Here is a 10,046-nt window from a genome sequence, read left to right as displayed (position 1 = left end):
GGGGGACACAATTCAATCCATGACACCAGCATAACCCTGATACCAAAACCAGGTAAAGACACCACAAAAAAGAAAATTACAGACCAATATCCCTCATGAACATTGACTCAAAAATCCTCAACAAAATTCCAACCAGTAGAATTCAGCAACATATCATAAAAATAATCCACCATGATCAAGTGGGATTTATACCAGGTATGCAGGGATGGTTCAACATTAGAAAAACAATCAATGTAATCCATCACATTAATAAAACAAAAGACGAGAACCACATGATCTTATCAATGCAGAAAAGGCATTTGACAAAGTCCAACACCCATTCATGATAAAACTCTCAACAAAATAGGAATAGAAGGGAAATTCCTCAACATAATTAAGGGCATTTATACAAAGGCAAGCCCTGTGGGGGTGGGCCAGGGAGGTTCTGTGGGGGTGGGCCAGGGAGGCCCAGTGGGGGTGGGCCAGGGAGGCCCTGTGGGGGTGGGCAGGGAGGTTCTGTGGGGATGGGCCAGGGAGGTTCTGTGGGGATGGGCCAGGGAGGCCCTGTGGGGGTGGGCCAGGGAAGTTCTGTGGGGGTGGGCCAGGGAAGTCCTTTGGTCACATCTTTAGGCTATGAAGCCAACAGCATAAGTTCTACCCTAGATTAGGGAAGACTGGTGTCCAAGGAGCAAATTCCACCATTTTCCAAAGGCAGGTGCACTGGTCAGAGGGCCCCTGGCACTCCCATCTGGCGTGGGAAGATGGCTCTACCACTGGTTGGTGGTTCCATTCTCAATGTTAATTGACTCAACAGACATTCAGTGAGTACCACTCCGTGCCAGGCATTCTTCCAGGAGCTGGAGATGTGGCTGTGCACAAAAAAGAAAAATCCTTGGGTGTACATTTTCATGGAGTGAGAGAGACACTAGCAGAATTACCTAAATAAACGATACTGTGTGTGTGCAGGAAAGTGTTAACATAGAGGCCTAGTCACTAGAAGGCCCTGCTTTAGGGCTGGTCATTGACTGGCATCTGGGAACTTGACTTTCAGGGTGCTCCCTCTCTGCACCAGCCTCCTTAGACTGCAAACAATGTGATTTAAAGTGGACACTTGCTTTCCTTCTGGGAGTCTGGAGTTGGTAGCTGTGGTTGGCAGAGAACAGCCCCGGGTGCTGAGTTTCAAACGAGCCTCCCAGGGCAGAAACTGCCCCTGCATCCCTGCGTTTCACTCTGGCTGGCAGTCACAGGAAGCCTGTCTTGGACCCTGCTGCCTCTGCCCCCAGTGTCTTTTCCACTTTCTGACCCGGCTGTCTCCTTACTGTGTTGCCTCTCGAACTTTACCTGGAGTACGACTGCATGCTTATCAGTGAGCTCTTCCAGGGAAGCACCTCCGGGGGGTGGTCCTGGGTGTCCAGGTGTTCACGCATGTCTGCAGGTGGTGGCAGCCCAAGCAGTCTAAACAGTGTTGGCTGTCAGACATGTCAGGTGTCAGGAGAAAAAATAAAGCAAGGAAGGGGCTGGGGGGCATGAAAGGGGAGGGGCTGGAGATTTTAAACAGGATAGCAGAAAGGCCTCATGGAGAGGGTGACATCTGAGTGGACCTGATGGAAGTGAAGGAGGGAGCCAGGGGCATCTGGGGGAGCATTTCAGGCATGATGGGTGAGGGTGGAAAAAAGACCCAGTCCACAGATGGTGTCAAGGGCCAGGGTTCAGTTCTCCATCACTCTCTGCTGCACGGGCTGAGCACCTGGGCAGACTGGCTGGCTGATGACTTCATGTCAATACCACAGTGACTGTCCCCTCAGCTGTGGACCATGCTCAGGACTTGGCTAGTGGATACAGCAGGAGTCTTGCTTCCCCAGAGCTTCTGTTAGTAGCTACCTCATCAAATCTACACTGGATTTTTATAACAAAGAAAAAAATTGGAAAGTGAAAGCTAAATCCATTGCTCACTTTTTGAAATAAAGAATGCAGGTTGGTGGATATGACGGCGTGCAGTGCAGGGATGTGATTCTGAAGTTCCAGCACATATCCAGGGCAGCCTGTAGCATTTTGGAAATCCCTAAGAGAGTAGTTAAGGATCCCTGGTAATGGCTAACCAAAAGGGTGGTGGTTAGAACCCACCCAGTGGCTCTGTGGGAGAAAAGACCTGGTGATCTGCTCCTATAAAGATCACAGCCTAGTAAATGCTATGGGGCAGTTCTACTCTGTCACATGAGGTCATTAGGAGTCAGAAACGACTCAACAGCACCCAACAACAACAACATGACAGGCCTTTGCTGAGCATGACTTTGGGAGGAAACACAGCCAAGTGGTTATAGGATGAGATTTTGAGTTAGAGGGCTTGGGTTTGAATCCAGGCTCTACCTCTTTTAGCTGTGAAACATGGCCAAGTCAGTCAACTCCTTAAACCTCAGGTTGCTCATTTATAAAATGGGTATAATAACAGGATGATATGGCTATGATAGGATTGTCAAGAGGATCAAATGAGATAAAATGTATACAAGGCACCTAACTAATGTTTTGATGCCTAGAAATCACTCAATGTATGTTCTTGTTAGCTGCTGTTGAGTTGGCTCCTGACTCGTGGAAATCCCGTGCACAATGGAATGAGATACTGCCCTGTTCTCCGCCATTGCCATGACTGGTTGTGGATTGGACCCTTGTGATCCACAGGGTTTTCACTGGCTGAATTTCAGAAGTAGATCACCAGGACTTTCTTCCTAGTCCATCTTAGTCTGGAAGCTCTGCTGAAACCTATTCAACATCAAAGCAACACTCAAGCCTCCACTGATAGATGGGTGGTAGCTGCGTATGAGGTGCATTGAACCCAGGTCACCTGCATGGAAGGTGAGAACTACATTTTCATCCAGTAAGGGTTAGCAGCTCTTATTACAACAACAACTACTGCTGCTGGGAGGCACCGGAGGATGTGAATATGGGTCAGGCAGGGGACGCCTTCTCCTGGATTGGCTACCTGCGCGCCTGGGTTTTTCTCTTTGCCCAACCCCCTAAACTTGGACAGCCCTTAGTTCACATCTATTTTAGGGACAAAGTAGTTCCATTAAAAGACTTCTCATTCACTTTTCTCTCTTTTTAAAGCTTTTAGTTTTCGTTCCATCTCATCCTTTTTCCCTCTCCCACGTGAGTTGTTGATCAGCTCACGAATCCGGCTTCCAGAGCAGCTCGTGTTGCCAGCAGGGAAGACCATGTCCCGCCACCTGCTTGCCAGGGTCGCACCCATTCCGACTGCCTTTCCGAATAGGTAGTCCTGTCAATTAGAGCTTGAAGAGAACCTAATCCCGAAGAATAACAAAGACCACAACTTCCTTCAAAGCACAGCAGATATTCCTCCTGTCCCTATCTAATTGGTTACTAAGTTCTTTCAAATCTAATTCCTAAATAGCTCTTGATTTCTCCCCAGACTCCCAATCTTCATTATCATTGTTTAGGTCAGGATTTCTCAGCTGAGGCATTATTGACATTTGAGGTTGTCCTGTGCACTGCAGGACGTTGAGAAGCATCCCTGACTTCTACCTGCTAGATGCCAGTAGCACCCCTTGACCCCAGTTGTGACAATTAAAAGTGTCTTCAAACATTGCCACTTATCTCCTGGGGTGCGAAAGTGATCCCGCTGAGAACTACCAGTCTAGGTTTAGCCCTCATGATTTGTACTGGAAACTGCAGTAAGTCCCCTGTTTCCCCGACTCTCGTGTTGAATCTCTCCCATCTGTCCTTCGCGCTTTTGCTAGAGCTCAAATCTGACCATGTTCCTTCCCACTTTTGGTGAGTTCCCCTGGCTATTCAATACAGTTTAAATGATTTTATTTGGCATTAAAACCCTTTACAGTCCAGCCCCAATCTTCCTTTTGCCCCAAGGGGCTCTGCTGGGCTTTTCCTCTCCTGAAGGGCTCTCGCTCCCTTTATTCACTTTGTGAACACTTGCCCTTTAAGCCCTTCCTAAGCCCTCCCAGGTTGTACAGTCTTTCCCTCTCAGATTCCAGTGCCCCTCCCCCTCCTTGCACTTCTCACCCTGCCTTGTGACTGTCTGCTCAGTGTGTCTCTTCTACTGCTTTCTTGAGATCAGGGACTGAATCTTTCTCTTTTTTAAAACTGTGGTGAAAACATACACAGCACAACAATGTCCACATTTATAATTCAATGACACTGATTACATTTTTTCATGTTATGCCACCATTATTGCTATCCTTTTCCAAAACATTCCATCATCATTAACATAAACTCAATGCCCTCCAAACAAAACCTCCCCTCTCCCTCTCCCTCCCACTCTTGGTAACCACGAGTAATCTTTGGTTTCTGTATATTTGCTTCTTTCATGTGAGATCGTACAGTATTTGTCCTTTTGCGACTCAAGGACTGCATCTTGAATTATCTAAGCCCAAGGAGGCCAGTGCGGCACCTGCATATAGTAGGCACCTGGGTTTTGTTTTCAGAATGGATGAATGAACAGAGCTCGTGGATAAGGAAGATACCAAGACATCAGGAAATTTTGATTAACTTCCATGTTGCAGTCTAAGAAAAAAATAGGCTAGATGATAGTTTCACCCAGGTTACTGTGAAGATGGCCCCATAGGCGTGTGTAAGGGTGGCCTCAAGGGTGCTGTCAACTAGGGCAGGTTGCTGTGAAGATGGCACATGGAGGGTGATCTCACAGGGTGCTGTCAACTTGGGCAGAGAAGTCTTTATATGCTATCACAGGCTCCCTAGGACAAGGACAGCTGAGAATGGCTTGGGCCAGGGCTGGCCTCAGGGGCATCACCAGGGCTCAGTGCTTAGAAGGAACCTCTACTGGGTTTAATGTTCTGTCTTAAAATTCTTAATAATTTTTGAACAAGGGACACCAAAAACTATGTAACTGTCCTCGTTTGAGTTTGGAAGGTCAAGGAGTGGAAGGCCAGGGAGACAGGGCCGAGAGTAGTAAGACTGGCTTATTGTAGTCAGATTAACGAGGTTAATAAGATTAAGGGATAAGGCAGCATTGGCAGACAGAAAGCAGATTGGTGGCAGTAGCTGAAACATGACAGATGATTGAGGCCGAAGTCTCAGATAACTGGTCTGGGCTTAACCCTTCTGTGCTCCAATTTCCTACTCTTTTGATGTTCTGTTTTGGCTCCACCCCTTGTATACAATGATCTACTTGCTGAGTAATGAGTGCTAGACAAGGGGTTATTTCTGTGAATCCAAACTTCCATTTGCAGTGCTGCAGCACCTGGGTCTGAGGGAAGCTGAGGACTGAAGGAGTGAGATTTCAGGTGCTGCTGGGAGCGGGTCTGGCCTACATCAGCATCCTGTTCTTGCACCAGCAGGCAGCAGTCTGGGCAGGAAGCCCTCAGGCTATTTGAAAATCCACACTCAGTCTACTCCCCCACCATAACAAAGCAGCAAGAGCTTGACAAGTTGTCACACCATGAAGTTGTGCCCCAGGTGGTGCTCCTTATTTTATGGCCTTCTTATTTTTATTTGCTAAAGCTGTGGGATTTTATAAATAGAAGAAAAAATATATATATATTACCATACATTGCCCCATCAACAGAAGGATGGATGGGGCCTGGGCAAGCAGCCAGGCACAGTGGGCCAGGCTGAACTTAAAGAGCAGTAATGAGCGAGGCCCCAGGCACTGAGAGCTGCTGGATTCCATGCTTTGCTCTCTGTTTGATTTGTTCCCCAGGGGGATATGGTAAAGTCTTCTACAAGTTTCAGCCTGTGTGAGCTGTGCTAACGGGAACTGAGGTGAGGGTTTGTACCTGTGTACCCACATTAAAGGGAGGCAGGCCTTGCTGGCAGGCGACCTAAGGTGACACCAACTGAGTAAAGCAGAGGCCACTGGTCAGCTCTTCTCTACAGCCTGGAGGGCTCTTTCATGTTAACATGGGAGGGTCTGGGTTTACTTAGAAATGGATTCACTATAATACTGGAATATTCACTGGGATCTGAGCACCTGTGCTGGGGGCCTTTGTGTATATTATCTTGTTTTATCCCCAAAATAATCTTCAAGGGAGGCATCAACTCGAGGCTGCACAGCTCGAGAGTGGCAGAACCAGGACTGGGGCTTTCTAGCTCCAGAACCTGCAAGACATTGCTTCCCTGTGGCAAGGTGGGGTCAAGAAATATAAGGGGTGTTTCTTTCAAAGGGCCACAGGGGCAAGGGAGGACCTTCCTCTATGAATGAGTTGTGTCCTGAGTCCTCAACTTCCTTTGCCTTCTTTGCTTGGTGAAGGCACTCCTTCAAAATATGTTTGTGGAAAGTGGCTTTTGTGTCTATGCTAAAGTGGGTGTTTAAGAAAAAAGAAAAAGACTATTGTGCCGTTAAGTAAACCACATCTTTGTTTATACACGCTTCTAAAAATCTTTAAACAAATATTACCAGTTGCATCAAGTTGACTCTGCCTCATGGCAACCCCATGTGTGTCAGAGTAGAACTGTACTCCATAGGGTTTTCAATGGCTGATTTTTCAGTAGTAGATCTCCAGGCCTTTCTTCCGGGGCACCTCTGGGTGAACTCAAAGCTCCAGCCTTTCAGTTAGCCGTGAGCACGTTAGCCGTTTGCACTACCTAGGGCCTCCAAACAAATCTTAGACCTTTGGTATGCCTTTTAGCATCTCGGTGTTACGACTGCTAGAAGAGAGGCCCTGTCTTAGTTATCCAGTGCTGCTCTAACAGAAATACCACAAGCGGATGGGTTTAACGAAGTTTATTCTCTCATGGTCTTGGAGGCTAGCAGTCTGAATTCATAGTGCCAGCTCCAGGGGAAGGCTTTCTCTGGGGGCTCTGGGGGAAGGTCCTTGTCATCAATCTTCCCCTGGTCTAGGAGCTTCTCAGTGCAGGAACCCCTGGTCCAAAGGATGTGCTCTGCTCCTGGCGCTGCTTTCTTGGTGGTTATGAGGTCCCGCTGTCTCTTCTTGCTTCTCTCTTTTATCTCAAAAGAGATTGACGCAAGACACAACCTAATCTTGTAGATTCTGAGTCCTGCCTCATTAATGTAACTGCCTCTAATCCCACCTCATTAACATCATAGAGGTAGGATTTACAACAGATGGGAAAATCACATCAGATGACAAAAAGGTGGACAGCCACACAATACTGGGAATCATGGCCTAGCCAAGTTTACACACATTTTCGGGGGACACAATTCAATCCATAACAGGCCCTAAGTCTGAACAATTAGTTTTTTGTAGGGATTAGACATTTTTGTGCCTAAATAAGTGCTCAATCTCTGATTTGAAGCTATTGGAGTCTGTCTAATGGAAGTCCATGGTCCATGCACTGAAGGCTTCAGTGGGTGAGGGTTTGATGAGCCCTCAAGCCCCAGGTGAAGTTTATCTTGGTAAAGGGGCACCCAGGCCCACCCTGAGCAGGCTCCACAGGTACAGAGAGAGGAAAATCAAGGCGATGTGATGATTGTCTTTACAGAGACTCACAGGGAGCCTGGTAATAAATAACATAGCTGCTGAAACAGACAGCCCTGATCACGGGCCAGACCCTGGTCTGAGTGTATTATCTCCTTTCACCTCCCTGACTCTCCTTTGAGAAAGGTACTATTACAATGCCATTTTACAGATGAGGAACCTATACCTGAAACATCTCATCATTCTTGTTAGGGCTGGGTCCTGGACCAGCCTCATCCCAGCGCTTAGAGAAGCAGTCCACTTCCCAACATCTGCCAGTGTTTCCGACTGGGCCAGGCCCTTGCTCCAGGCTATTTGTGAATGGTTTTTTTTTTTAGATTGTGCTTTAAGTGAAAGTTTACAATTCAAGGTAGTTTCTCATACAAAAATTCACACACACATTGTTATGTGACCCTAGCTGCTCTCCCTATACTGCGACAGCACACACCTTGCCTCCACCCCAGATTTCCCCAGACCATTCAACCAGCTCCTGACCCTCTTTTCCTTCTCACCTCTGGACAGAAGCTGCCCATTTAGTCTCATGTATCTACTTAAGCTAAGAAGCACACCCTTGACGAGTACCATTTTATGTCCCATAGTCCAGTCTAATCTTTGTCTGAAGAGTTGTCCTTGGGAATGGTTTTAGTTTTGAGCTAACGGAGTGTCCGGGGGCCATGTCTTTCACGGTCCCTCCAGTCTCAGTCAAACCATTAAGTCTGGTCTTTTTACTAGAATTTGAGTTCTGCAGCCCACTTTTCTCCTGCTCTGTCAGGGACTCTCTGTTGTGTTCCCTGTCAGGGTGGTCATTGGTGGTAGCCAGGCACTATCTAGTTCTTCTGGTCTCAGGCTGATGAAGTCTCTGGTTATGTGGCCCTTTCTGTCTCTTGGGCTAATATTTTCCTTGTGTCTTTGGTGTTTTTCATTCTCCTTTGCTCCAGGTGGGTTGGGACCAATTGATGTATCTTAGGTTGTCGCTCCCTAGCTTTTAAGACCCCAGATGCCACTCACCAAAGTGGGATGCAGAACATTTTCTTAATAAACTTTGTTATGCCAATTGAAACCATGTCCCCTGACACCATGGTCCCCAGACCCCCTCCCCTGCTACTCTGTCCCTCGAACTGTTTGGTTGTATTCAGGAAACTTCTTAGCTTTTGGTTTAGTCCAGTTGTGCTGAGTTCCCCTGTAGTGTGTGTTCTTCCCTTCACCTAAGATAATTCTTGTCTACTATCTAGTTAGTGAATACCCGTCTCCCTCCATCCCCACCCTCGTAACCATCAAAGAATATTTTCTTCTGTGTTTAAACCTTTTACTGAGTTCTTATAATAGTGGTCTTATACAATATTTGTCCTTTTGAGAATGACTAAATTCACTCAGCATAATGCTTTCCAGATTCCTCCACGTTGTTTCACAGATTCATCATTGTTCTTCATCCTTGCATAGTATTCCATTGTGTGAAGATACCATAATTTGTTTATCCATTCATCTGTTGATGGGCACCTAGGTTGTTTCCATCTCTTTGCTATCACATATTGAGCTGCAGTGAACATAGGTGTGCGTGTATCTATTCGTGTGACGGCTCTTGTTTCTCCAGGATAGATTCCAAGGAGTGGGATTGCTGGATCGTATGGTACGTCTATTTCTAGCTTTTTAAGGAAGTTCCAAATAGATTTCCAAAGTGGTTGTCCTGTTTTACATTCCCACCCACAGTGTATAAGTGTTCCAGTCTCTCCACAACCTCTCCAACATTTATTATTTTGTGTTTTTTGGATTAATACCAGCTTTGTTGGGGTGAGATGGTATCTCATTGTAGTTTTGATTTGCATTTCTCTAATGGCTAATGATCGTGAGCATTTCTTCATGTGTCTGTTAGCCACCTGAATGTCTTCTTTGGCGAAGTGCCTGTTCATATCCTTTGCCCATTTTTTAATTGGGTTGTCTTTTTGTTGTTGAGGTTTTGCAGTACCTTGTAGATTTTAGAGATTAGACGCTGATCGGATTTGGTGTAGCCAAATTTTTTTCCCAGTCTGTAGGTTATCTTTTGACTCTTTTGGTGAAGTCTTTTGATGAGTATAAGTGTTTGATTTTTAGGAGCTCCCAGTTATCTAGTTTCTCTTCAGGTGTTTGTGCATTGTTAGTAATGTTTTGTATTCTGTTTATGCCATGCATTAGGGCTCCTACCATTACTCTATTTCTTTCATGATCTTTATCGTTTTCAACTTTATATTTAGGTCTCTGATCCATTTTGAGTTAGTTTTTGTGCATGGTGTGAGGTATGGGTCTTGTTTGATTTTTTTGCAGATGGATATCCAGGTATGCCAGCACTATTTGTTAAAGAGACTGTCTTTTCCCCAGTTAATGGACTTTGGGCCTTTGTCAAATATCAGCTGCTCATAGGTGGATGATTTTACAACTGGATTCTCAATTCTGTTCCATTGGTCTATGTATCTGTTGTTGTACCAGTACCAGGCTGTTTTAGCTACCGTGGTGGAATAATAGGTTCTAAAATCAGGTAGTGTGAGGCCTCTCACTTTGTTCTCCTTCTTGAGTAATGCTTTACCTATCCAGGGCCTCTTCCCTTTCCATATGAAGTTGGTGATTTGTTTCTCCATCTCATTAAAAAATGCTGGTGGAATTTGGATAGGGATTGCATTGTATCTGTAG

Source organism: Trichechus manatus, unplaced genomic scaffold (genome assembly GCF_000243295.1).
Source record: "Trichechus manatus latirostris isolate Lorelei unplaced genomic scaffold, TriManLat1.0 scaffold00020, whole genome shotgun sequence".
NCBI classification, from domain to species: Eukaryota; Metazoa; Chordata; class Mammalia; order Sirenia; family Trichechidae; genus Trichechus; species Trichechus manatus.
This window is presented reverse-complemented; position numbering follows the sequence as displayed.